General features: G+C 31.8%; 1 protein-coding gene across 7 annotated transcripts in view; it reads left to right on the top strand.

Annotated features, from left to right (window-relative positions):
* Nmdar2 (NMDA receptor 2) overlaps window positions 1-13,899 on the top strand; it is a 197,322-nt gene that overhangs the window by 35,620 nt on the left and 147,803 nt on the right. For 5 of the 7 annotated variants that reach the window (XR_011717402.1, XM_071698954.1, XM_071698963.1 and 2 more), the window contains exon 1: window positions 40-335. The exons of 1 other annotated variant lie outside the window; for it this stretch is intronic. The gene's annotated coding sequence lies outside the window, so the exon portion shown is untranslated. Of the gene's footprint in view, window positions 1-39; window positions 336-355; window positions 473-13,899 lie in introns of those variants that run through there. One more of the 7 variants, XM_071698931.1, reaches the window with a different exon arrangement.

Here is a 13,899-nt window from a genome sequence, read left to right as displayed (position 1 = left end):
GTCATGGGGACAGTATCGTCGCTCTTCAGTTGGGTTTGGTACGCGTTTCGCGACTGGCCACTGCGCGCCTCTCCGCGGAAAGGCATCTCGGTTCTTCTTCCTATCTTCGTCTGTTAATCTTATCTCGCGAATCGCGCAACGAAACTCGCGACGTAGAAAATTCTCTTCCGTATTTTTCTGAGGACTTTGCTGAAATTTTTCGTCTGACTATCGATCACTTGTCCGACTTTGCCGGAGCGACGGCTACAGATGTCACATACGTGTTCGAGAGTCGAAGAGTGTTTATTGGTAATTCCTTCGTGACAAGGATTCGGCGAACTGTCACATGATGAAGGGTGAGTCGATTTATTTGTGAGAAAATTCGACTTACATATATCGGGAAACACATGAGGATTATTTATGTCTCGAGGAAGAGACGACCAGTGTGCGAATGGTTAAATCGACGCCGGACGGTTGACGTAACTAAGTTTAGGTATGTAGGGAGGAGAACTGGCCTTGTGGTTCTGCGGAATGTGTAAAATAAATGGACGATGTGACTTGCGGTTTTACTTAGAGAAGTTAGAAGCGGTTTCATTAATAAATGATGAAAAGTTATCGATTTTGACTTAAGCGTCGTTAATTATGTACAGGGAAACAAGTTGAGAGATCGTAATTCGGAAGTATTTATCAGGTAATACCGCAACGTTGTGTTTTGCGGACGATGTTCTTAAAACAGCTATCTTTATCTCTGAATCTTGAAAAAATATATTATTGGGAATAAATCGATCTCTTATGTTAAATTTAATCGTGCTAACTATATTTAACTGTTATTTTTACATTTATATTGTATATTTTGAGAAAAGGAATAAAATTAAGAAGTATGCTAATTAAGCGAATTTCTTTGCATTGCACGTTGTTATTAATTTGACAATTGGAAAATAGAATATAGATGTGTAAACAATCGAGTTTTAGTGCATTTAATTTAGAAAGATTGCATGAAATCGCTGAGTGATACATTGCAATTGAGATGCGGGCATATTTATAATGGAACAATTCAAAGGCAATTACAAAAGATTAAAATCTTATTGATGATATGAAAACTGTTAAAATATAAATTATATCAATAAAATATCACTACGTATTTTGTTTAAGGAGTTTATCATAATATATAGTATTAAGTGTTAAAAAATAATTTGTACGCGAAAATGTGAGACAGTCAAAGAGAATAATTTTATGAAGCTGTTCCTAATATTGTAGAATCTATAAACTAATCGATTCACTGCTACTTGATTTCTGTTAATTATTCGATTTTAAAAATTTAACTGAAAAGTATCTTTTAGATGTTGTTATTAAGGAATTTTCGTATCTAATGATGTTATTTCAGTAAATAATCAGGAAGGTAATAATCGCAAAATGATTTTAAAGAATTTATTTAAGACTAAATAGCTTTAAAAAATCTGAAGAACTTAAACATATAAGTATGTATACTTTAAATGGACTTTTTACATACAATACTCGCTTAAACATTTTATCGTTATTTTAGTTACGATAATTAATAAGAACATAATGTAGTACTAACAATTGCTTATTCGCACACAAGGTTTTGGAATCTTTTTTTTTTCATCCCGCTTGTTTTCTGATATGTGCAATAACGTTGCTGAAGAATTTTAATAAACGTGTGTTAGTAGCACATGAAGTATGTTGTTTGAAAGGAAAAAGTGATCAAGCATCCCTATTCTGTAACTCTTAACGGGGTCGTTATCATTATATTGTCAGCGCGCAGCTTTTTTACCATATTTCATCTGCACACTATAACAATAACAACACTGTCGTTAAGAGTTACAGAATCAAGGCGGTCCATTTACCATTTAACATGAAGATAACAGAGTGTATACGAAAACATTTAAATGTTAATTATCACTGTTTCGATAATCTCGTTCAAGACTTGGCAGTGGGACACAATCGCGTATCGATTCGCGTTCTATTTAATGTGGAACTCTTGTGCGTACGACGCTGCACACTTCGAAAGAAAAGCATTCGGCTTAATTAAATCACGAGAATGCAAAATGTGAGATGTTACAAAATCGATGCCAATGATGATTTATTTTTCAAGCAAAGAATAACAGTTTTGTATCGTTTTATGTCCAACTCTCTTATGACGCATACATTTCAAAGTTCTCGAAATTTTAATAATTTCTCTTTGCTTAATTCTTAATTAATATGCATATATATATATTAATTAAGCATTTATTTACGTTATTTTTAGAATAATCATGTCATAAATTCTACGTAATCGGATGATTAATATAAATTTTACGCACAATCACATGATAAGCGACTTTGCAACTATTACTTGTATATTACAATCATTTATAAGGATAAAAATACTTGCTGGTCTCTAAATATTATAGAGTAATATTTCTCTCTCTCTCTCTCTCTCTCTCTCTCTCTCTCTCTCTCTTTCCCCCCACCCACCGCTCTCCTTCCCTTTTCTCGCGATAATTACTGTTCTAACAAGGTTATTATTTTAATGGATAATGATAATAAACATATCACTTATAATTGTGACGATAATTCGTGTGCTGTTCCATTGCATTGATCATTTGTGCAAGAAATTCATAAACTAATTTGAATAAAGCTAGACCAATGGAAAGCAAGCGGAAAGGATTTACCTCCGCACTACATTATTAAGGGCGAACAGTTTAATCCTTCATTTAGCACAGTCAAAGCGACTTTAATTGCGCATTTTGTGGTTATAAGTCCACGAGTTGCCACTCGGTTATATGGTTCGACACATCCCTGATGATATTTACTTGTGACCCACTAAACTTTCTAGATTAAACGTGAATGCGGCAAAACGGACGTGTGGGATTCACGTTCGGTCTTGTTAGTATCTATTATCAGTATTATTATCCTGTCCGGCGTAATAATTTTGCTAATATATTCACGGAAAAGAAAGATTAGCTACTATAGCTAAAATAAGTCGTAAAATAGGGATAACTAACATTTTTTGCAGCGAAAACAAAAGGTTTTGCTACTATTGCTAAATTTTAGCTCTCGCTGCAAAAAATATAGCTCTTGCTGCAAAAAAATTAGTTATCCCTATTTTACGACTAAATTTAGCTAAATTTTTTTCCGTGTTATTGTGCATTCCGTATTGCATAAACAAATTTCTGTACTATTTATTAATCACTTAAAAACGTAATACTTATTAACTGTTAATATTAAAAAACGTTCGAATTGTGCTGTACAATATCTTGTAAATTATTCTGATGTGTTGTTCACTTGAACAAATTTTTATATTTTTTATATATTATTTATCTAAATTTATTAAATAGAAAATGTGAAGTTTACTCGTTTGTAAAAATTTTAACTGATAATTGACGGTAATGCTCACATAGAAGATTTTATTTATTACACGGCAGCTGAATATTTACTATTAATAGTGTATAAATTGTCGTCCTTTAGGATCTAAGGACATTTAAGCGACAAAAATGGTTAATTAACTATCAAGCCACATACGCCAACAAACCGAAGGGCAAGGACAGGGCTCAAAGTGCTTAAATAAATGAAGCTTGAGTGGCCGCTGTCAGAGTTGATTGGCCTAATGGTGCGACAGCTCGATTTTAGGGTCCAAAATCGGGACCGTAAGATATTTCCTGAAAAAATGTGAAATAAAAGTATGAATGTGTATATGTGTACGAATATTAATTTTGAGTTAGTTTATTTCTGAGCTCTATGTATATTTGCAAATTTTACAAAGTAAATGTTATATTCAGTTTATAAAGTAAAATGATAATTTTGCGAAACGCTTTTTATCTAATACATATATTTATTACTCTTCTTTTTTCTGTAATTTTTTCGTTACGGAATATGGATAAATTTATAAAAATTATAAATTGTTTTAAAAAATTATTATTAAAAATCTTAAAAAGCATTTTGCATAACTAAATAAATGATTTTTTAATAAATTATTGTTCCGTTAAATAAAATTGGAAAGTATATTTAGGGGTGAAAGTTGTTCATATCCTTGAAATTGACAAATCGGTTATTTGCTGTCGCCTTCTGTTATCATTTTATGACATTAATTAATAATTTTGAAATTATATATTGCGCGAATTAATGACGAAATGAAAGAGCTATATAAGAGAATATTAAACGGTTTGTAGTGGTGAAACACGCTTATGCGAAATTATTTGCCATCGAACGAAGGCATGTTTGATTAATGAAATTGATTCTATTGCGTGTTACAATGTAGCTTCGTTATTATGTTTCATCTTGCTTGTTCGTTATTCAACCATAAATAATACTTAAAAAATGTAGAATTATGCACTATGCTTTTCCACACATGCAAATTTTTTATCTTTCAAAAGCGCAATGAACGCGATAAACAAATTTTTAAATAAAGTTCTAGATCAATGTACAATATACATTGTACATGTTATACAGTTATCGATTGTACGGTTTTTTTTTAATCTATTCAAAATGCAATGAATACATGTGCACATTTATCATTACAGAAAATTTAATAAAGGCTTCTAAAAATAAGATTTAAATAATTCTCTAAATATCATTGACAGTTAAGCTCCCATTGTTTCAACGCGTTTGTTTCATTAGTCCTTTTTGATTATCGTTATTTTATGGAACTGTGATGCCTTTGTAACAATTAACAGAGTTAATCAAAGAACAAGTCACGTACGCAGTCGAGAGCTACTGCTCTTCAAGACAAAGGACGAAATGAATAAAGATACAGTGAATGCTGACAAGCCTGACTATCTTTTCAGAACATTATTTTGGAGAATTTATCTAGCTGGTTGGTGAACAGATTTCCTTTCTTCTGAATTTTATCTCTTACTTGTTTAATGTTCGATATCTTTTTAAAGTAAAATGCATAGGCATATGAGCAATGATCAGAATATGCCAATATTTCTTGTTAATAAAATTAATTATTTTACTAGTTATAATAAACCTTGATAGTTTTATAACAGAAATAATTGGATCTAATCTTATAATTTATAATATTTTAAAATCTTGCTAATAGAAAGAGATTTTGTATTTATTATGCTAGAAAAAAGGAAATTACACATTATTCTATCCGGAAATAAACTTTGGAAAATAGTTAAGAAAGAGAGCTCGCCTAAGAATAGTGGTTTTATATTCGCGCTACTTCTGTCATAATAAATCACCTATCTTCGGCAACAACTGCGGTTAACGTTGTTAATTAATGATCTTCGTGTCAAGCGAAACACATGACAGGCTGATACAAAGGCTAGAGATAAATTATCCTTGATTGTGCAGTTTAGAAAAATAAATAGAAAATGGAAAGTGGAGAAAGAGAGAGAGAGAGAAAGAGAGAGCTCATTTAAGATTGATGTTTAACATTTATTGTATATTTATTGCATTTATTTTAATAGTCGTCAATGATATTTGTATCATTGATCGATAAATTATATATAATTATTATGCGAAAGTACATAAAATTAAATACCGAGTAAAATATTATTGAGAAAGAACATGCCCAGTAAAAAATCTAGGTATCAAGAAAGAATTAATTTAAGCGGCTGCATTTTTTTTACGTTATGCGCCTTCGACAGAGAGGTGACATAGAATTAATAATATTAATTGCTAGTCAACCAACCAATGAAACGTCAGCCATAACTACTGACGACACAAAGGGGATGGGATAAATAATAATGATTGAGCAACTGACGGCTGGAATAATTTTCCCAGAGTCACAAAGCCGCGCTCGCGGCACAAAGGTCTGGCAGGCATTTTGAAAAATGTGTAAAAGTGTTGCATGCTGGTGCTTATTATTCGCGTAAAAACCAACAAACAAGACCATTACACTGACCGGGTTAAAGGGGAAAATGTGAAATTGTGTTTCAAACGCGAAAATGTAGCACTGTTAAAAGTCTCGTTTTATGATTACTCACCTTCCGCAGGGATGACTGATCCGCACAGTCAGTTTGAGCCTATAGCAAACCCACAGATCCGAGTTCAATACACTGCAGACACTTACATACATGTACTCATTACATACATACATATTTTTATGAGCGATAGTGTAACAATAAACATTTGATAAACAGTGAAAGCAAGATACAATCTAATTTAAGAATAATAAGAAGCCAGAGGTAATCTTTAATAATAAAAATAAGAACAAGTCTCATATATTTGGTAAATAGACCAGAATAGCGAAAACTCCCTTTTTTAGATATTCTTTTATTAAAAAAGAAAAATTTCTCGCTAAACATCTATTTGGGTATTATCATAATTTTTATTGATTCAAAACAATTTCAAGGAACGTAATGTCCAGTTTCTCAATGTTCTCTACAAATGTTTCTCTACGAATATTTACTTGATTTATCCGATGGAAAGAGAAAAGGAAGTTTGATATAAAAAGTAATGATAACATTTTTATATCTATGGTGTCTTACACCATCTTAAATGGTATATCGCGTGATACGTGTTATAAGAAATACGAGTCTGATCTGCGACGTCTTATCTATTGCGTCAACCGAGAGAAGTGACATCCGCGGTCTCTAAGGGTTAGATCCAAGGTTATATTGCAGTGATTGCTCCAGTCCTTATCGTTATGGTAAAAAAAGTAGTCGTTAATTAAAGCCGGGTGGTTCCTTGTTGTCAGATCTAACGATCCCTTGTCGTCGGTAGTTAGCGTAAATGTGTTGATAGACAAAGTTGATTAAATTAATCATGCCGTAACGCGATTTCAGGGTTGAATTTCATGCATCGTCGAGAGAGGTACAACATCGTTAATACGTTTACACTCTATTGAGAGGTTTCGAAATACAAGTCATTTTTTGATGACTAACTTTTTGTTTGAAATTGAGAGAGAGAGAGAGAGAGAGAGAGAGAGAGAGAGAGAGAGAGAGAGAGAGAGAGAGAGAGAGAGAGAGAGAGAGAGAGAGTATAGGCAACGCGATTAGTACTATACAAAGATAAAATTGACATCGGACTTTTGGTTTGATGGAAAAATAGTAAATGAAAGATCTAATTTTAACTCTCTGCGTAATAGACTTTTTCTATTCTTTTATGGAAAATTTTAAGCTTTTATTAAACATGGAAAATGAGAGATATGACATATCACAATTTATGTCATAATATAAAAAGATATTTATGATAAAAATACATATATGTAATAAAATAATAAAATGTTTTTCATTTGCTTTTTTATTTGAAATATTGAGAAATAGATTTTTTTCATAGTATTAATGATGAAGATTATATGCCAGATTAAGTTATTGTTTCTTTTCTTGGTTAAAGCAATTTTTGAAGTATATTTAAATTTTAACAAGAGGAGGATAAAGCTTTTAAAGTGGTGTAATCACTATGTTCTTTACAATACTTCGTATTGTAAAAAAATGGCAAAGTTAAGTTTTAATTATAATTTTTTTTTTAATATTATATATCTTCGAGATTACAGAAAATATGATATCAATTATAAGTAGCTGCGAAAGAGTATCTTCCAGTTTAGCTTGACTGTTAAAGCTTTCATATGTCATTTGAAGCGATAGTAGAGAAAGGGATTAATATATTAAATCCGGTGATATACGTAATCTTTAAAATACGCGTTTTCATATGTGCAAACGCATCGTAATGTATAGCGTTAATATAGTGAGCCATTGATCGATATACCGGAATGGTTGCTGATATTGGGATCGATTCCAATGTGTCATTGAGAATAGATAGCAGTCCCTAAATGCGTGGACGTAAGAGAGTTATATATTACCCCTGTGATATTTGTATAGTAAATGGACGGTAGATATATGTGAAATCTATTCAATAAGGGATCAATCAAAGGAAGATAAGGGAAATTTGAAGAATGTGTGTGTTGATCTGCGATGTTTTTAAGCATCACGAGTGTAAAAAATCTGATAAGTAAACCTCCTTATTCACTGTTATTAGAACGGTTATTTTGATGCAAGGATTAAAGTTTGAATATTCGTTGCTTGAAGAAGATGAGAAAATGCAAGAGTCGCGTCTCGGAGCTCAGTCGGCAGCGCTCGCCAAAGGATTGAACCAACATTTATTCAGCTTTTATTTTTGTCACTTTCTGTACGCGGTTTATTGCTTCTTCGAACACTCCTGCTACTGACTGCTTTTGCATTTGTTCTTAGAAGTCGAAAGCCTGGGAATGAGGTTCCACCCTCAAGAATAATAAAGTAGTGATTTTACAGAGGGATGGAATATTCGTATATAGCAAACTCTCGGTATACTTATATAATGATAAAAAATAATCAATGAAGAATATCTGTTTTTCAAAGATAAATGAAGCGAAATCCTAAAGCGAATTTGTATAAAATGATGCATAAATTGCGATAAACTTCCGTTCTTAGTTCGTTGATATTTGATTCGCTTCTATTTTTATCATTTATATTTATTTTTAAAACTTTGATATCACTTAAAATTATATAAACACCATTGGTCTATATTTTTCTCACCATTCACATTTTAGGTGCACTTTTATGTGTGTATACATTTCTAAATATATTTTTTTACAATTTAATTTTATCTTTTGATATATTACGTATATTGCGCTCTGCGTGAGAATCAAATACCTATTACATTTTTAGTTGTGCGTTAAATATTTTATGTACATAAATCTCGCCAGATACAAAGCACTGAATGACGAAAGATTTATATAAATGTCACAAAGTAATTCATAAATTTTAGTGAATTTAATTAATAAAACGCGTATCATTCATATGATCGCTGTACCGTTCGATGTAACCAATATTTCTATTGTTAAATTTAAACCTAAAATATTCCATAAAATACTAAATTTAATTCTACAGGAATTGTTTCATTTATATGAAATAAAATTTCAATGATTAAAGAGCATGAAATATTATTTAAATAAATAAATTCAATACTTTCTTGTAATGCTTAAGTAATTATTATATCTATATATATAAATGTATTTTGAAATTTCGGAAACAGTAATAGAGATATGTATTTGAATTTTGTGCCTCTGTAATGATTATTACGGAACTAATTATCGTAACGTGGTAATTATTAAACCGCAACAATGCCACTGTAGCACCTGCACGCTTGAGCGAGCTAACGACGTGAACGCGAAGAATGCATCTGCGGTATCATCTCATGTAGCAACGCAAACATAAGTATTTATTGCTGCTGCTTATATTGTCGTTGCAGCGCTGACGATGCATTTTGCGCTGGTGACCGTGCAGTTTAAAATACGTACAGCATTTTTCTGCAGTCACAAATATATCAGTAAAGGATTTCCACGGCATTATCACAGGATTACTGTGGGTCATACAGAACGAACATTAACATAAATAGATAGTGAAAATAAGAATTGATTAATCTAATAGCCATAAGTGAAATGGTGTTTTAATGTTCGAGTAAATTGAAATACCCACTTAATATTATAAAATATATTTAAAAAATAATTGTCAAGATTATATTGTTCTTATTTTTGTTTGCATTAGATATTTTACATTCATTGTTGTAAATAATAACATTATCTTTATTTGCAATTAATAAGCTGATAAATTAATCCTTTATCAGATTCACTAAAATATTCAGCATTCCAAAATTAATGCGAGCATAATCGAGGGTAAAATCATTAATAACGAAAGTTAATGGCTTCAGAGATAAAAGCTCGCATTATTTGAGTTACCTTCGCGACGTATTATTTCTGAAAAATCGTACGAGGAAAGTTTCTCTTTGCAGGATTATGAATTTTCATATTTAAGTAGATAAATGAGCTGGGCGGGGGATTCTATTGCTTCGCGTTTAAGGAGAAGGTCGGGAGACAGAAGTACTAGTGGAAGGTAATTGCATATAACGTCGATCAAGTCTGTAGATGGCAAATAATATCTGCAATTTCGCGGCATAACTTGTACGTTTGCTAGGAAGATATGGTTTTGATCTCGTCTTTGTTCTGCGTGACAAGACTATTATATCTTGCTAGGAAAGATCTGTAAACCCCAAAGCACCTGTATATCATGTAAAAAACTGTAAAAAACGAATTGGGAAAAGAGTACAGAATAAAGATGAGATTGGTAGAAAACCTCCATTTGGTTCAACTGTATACAATTCTTTTACTAGTCTTGACAGGCATAATACAAAAAGTATAAATGGCCACTGAAAAGATTAAAAAACTAAGGTTGTCAGAAATGTTTGATAATGAAAAGATTAAGTGATACAATAAAAATTATTAAATGTATTTGAAAATTTAACAATTTATTTATCACGATAGAATAAATAGATATTATAAAATTATTAAACAATAATGCTTTATTTATTTATTTAAAAATTATTATAATGTTAAAAATTATAAATATTAATTTTAATATATCTATTTGATGTAAAAACTGTTTATAATTAGAAAGTAATTATTTTTTAAGTTTTAAAATATCGATGATTTTGTTTATTTCTATAACGTATTTTTAATTTGGTTTCACGTTTATTCTTTGTTCGCATGTTTTTTTTATTACATCTTTTTTAGATATGGATGATACATGTATTTTTAACATTGTCCTTGGGGATTATCACAAACTGTCTTTTTAGTATATAATTACCAGTACAATATAGTTATTTTTTACACGATTGTGTACTCGAACTGGCACGTGTGTCTTTATCATGATCGATGAGGGTGTAAAATAAATCGTCGGGCTTGTAACAGGATAGCAGTATAAAAATTCGTATAAGCAATTCGCGTTTCTTTCCATAGCTGCTTAAAAAGTGCCGTATCGATCCTGTAGCCGTGTAGCGCTTTAATATATTGCGTCACCGCGCACATATCGGAGTCCATAGAATTTATGATATAATTTATAGATAAATATATCTAGTTGCAACATAAAAAATAGACATTTAGCTGTGATCAACGTGACACTTGATGGAAAAATAGAGAAGTATAATGTAATAAAGTATACTGCTTTGTTTCTTAAATTTAAAAATTCTTTTTGCATAAACGATGCATTCAAAATACATAGAAAATATTTTTAATTAGTTGATCTGTGTCAGTAAAACTGCCTCGAACATTACTGCATATTAGCCCATATTTCAAAAGACTTTGGACCTATTTCCAATATGGAGCACTTTACCATCGTGTTCAAACGCTCGCGTGTTTGCTCATTGGTTAAACGCGAAAATCGGACCGACCTTCAGTGGCTTGAAAGCTGTAAAAATCAAACTACAAACGAGTGCTACAGCGTCGAAAAGGAAACGGAGTTAATAGGATAAACATCGAGGGGGTGGGTGCGGCAGGATGCAGAAGGATATTTGCATTTTCTACCGCTTTTTTCGCACCGTTGCACTCGCTACATCTGTATGGCTTCGACGCGACGTCGTGACCTTTCTTGTCGGATAAATACAGTGATTTATTTGAAAATGTAAAAATATAGAGTTGTGAGTTTTTCTACCGCGAATTTTGTTTAAAGAAACTATGTCTGGATATTGCCACGCGATCTTTTCAACGGTGGAAGAGATAGATGGCCCGGGTAATCTTGTGGCTTCGGGGTATGAAGTCTTCTAAATATCTATTGTGTTCAAAATTAAGTGGGCTTTCTTTTCTTGCAATTTTATTTTTTGTAATTTTACTCTCTTTTTCTTCTTATTGGGGGTTTTTATGCATGAATTAAGGCATTTCTTTTTTAATGGTAATTTCGAGATTATTTCAGGGCCATTTTTAGTAATTTCACTTGACATGCTTTTATTAAAATGATAATATGTTCAGTTATTATATTTCAAAAGTTAAGTTCTGAACAAACAAGGAAAAGAAAGTCTGACACGATACAATAAGTATAAATTTAGAGCATTATGATAGTTTCCATGCATATCTTTTCTGCACACGTCGTCCGGAATATAATGGAAGACGTGACTGCTGGGAACATAAAGGGATATTTTACATCTTTAATGACCAAGGATGTTACTTGATGCATGCAAGATTACATGATAGATGTTGCATTTGTTAATTGGATGTCAGTTAATCAGCAGAACTAGGTCAAAGGCTGTTTAGAACGCCACTCGACCGGCGCAAGACTGGCTATTTTTCTTTTTTCTTTTTCCCTTTTTTTGTTAGACAACCCGCATTTCTGAACAATGTCTCTCCTCTTTTGTAAGCAGTCGACACAAGCGTATGACATTCGATTTTATTCGATGTCCACAGAGAAATTGAGAAGTAAAGTTTTTATTGGGTTAAAAAATATTTGTATGTGTGTGTGTGTGTTCTTCCGTACAATCAAAAAACGATATTTATATAAGATATTTCTTAATTAAACAACAGCGAGGAATATAAATGATATTCGTAGAATGTAATTTAAGTAACATTTGGTCAGTTTTATGCATATATAAAAATGGTAATTATTTTTCTATAAAATTATTGATCTTTTAATTAAAAACTTAGTGAATCACTCACTTCTCTCTCTCTCTCTCTCTCTCTCTCTAAATTATTTAATTTTACTTATTCTAAACTCAAAGTTTTTACATCTATAACCCCATTGAGTGATCGAGAGATATTATCTCTTTCATACATAAACACACATCGAAGATATTATTTGTCAAAATGATATATATAGAAACATTTATATATATTTTTGTAACTTGTGTTTTTTTCCTATGCGAACTAGTCGTATTATTACATTGACTCCAAGTAACGACTATTGAAATATTGATTTGACATTTGTACCCTTGTCGTTTTTCGGCTATTCGGAAGAACTTGTCGACTGCAGCATGTCCATTGCTGATAGAATGAAAAAATCCCAGCACGTACATTTGATTGCGCGATAAAGGGATCAGTATCACCGAGACCACGCATTGGAACAATAGCTGGCCTGCCAGTGCTAACTCGGAGATTAATTAAATGACCGGAATATATAGCAATAACCGTAGTGTGACGCTGACGAGAAATGGTTTATAATGTTTTTGGGGCGTGGACATGATGAATGGTAGGAAAGGGTTAGAGTCCTAATTTGTTCGGTTTAACGCTGATTAGTCGCGAGACAGATGTGATGAAATGCTGGAGATATATGTCCACATCTGTCCATCTCTCTATACACGAAATAAAAACAGCACGCGCTGCGCGGTATTTGAAATTAAAACTGAACGAGATGTGCAAGTTAAATTTAATAAACATATCTGCAATTTAATTTTGATTGTAAATGAAATGAGTTTACCGGGTGTTTCGTCTTAACACACCGGAAAATCCGATTTTCCGATGCGTTCAAAACAGGTTCGTTTAATGCGAGAGCGCTTCTATCTCTGCGTCATATTCTATTTAAATTGGAAATTACGTTGCTAATTGTAAGCGCAGCACGTTTTTCGATTTTGTTCTCCAGTCGATAATCACTTTTACATAATTAGATCATTACAGTTTTGCACCTACTTTACTTTGCAAGTGAGATAAGTGCGGCAGATAAGTTTTTCAATTTTTAACAAATAATTGCAACTTTATGGCTGCAATATTTACAAATATGTAAATGAATTTTTCATAAAACTGTAAAACATAAAGATTTGCGTTATAATTGATTAAAACCAAGAAAAGTAATATAATCTAGTAATATATATGAATTTATTGTATATCCCCTCAAGGTTTACAAGGCGTTTTTGTGAGGAACGTACCCAAACCTCTTACAAAACACAGACCTCTTACAACTAATCTTATTCTACCTTAACCACTAATCTTTACTATCTAATTACCCTACCGATAATCTAGTAATATTTAAGTATAAATTTAAACTAAATTATTTGCTTATTAGCAAGCTCTTAATTTTAAATAGTATATTATGAATTTTATTACAAAACGATACCGGATACATATCTATAATAAGATTATCCAAACGTTTCCAATTAAAAAGGAGATCGAGCTACAAAACGGACGTACTTATTGTTTTCAGGTTTAGGTCACTAGAAGGGGAATCAGATCTCTCCCTC

The sequence above is a fragment of the Temnothorax nylanderi genome, unplaced genomic scaffold (genome assembly GCF_030848795.1).
Source record: "Temnothorax nylanderi isolate EJ_2023f unplaced genomic scaffold, tnyl_v1.0 TNYL_tig0002_pilon, whole genome shotgun sequence".
NCBI classification, from domain to species: domain Eukaryota; kingdom Metazoa; phylum Arthropoda; class Insecta; order Hymenoptera; family Formicidae; genus Temnothorax; species Temnothorax nylanderi.
This window is presented reverse-complemented; position numbering and strand designations above follow the sequence as displayed.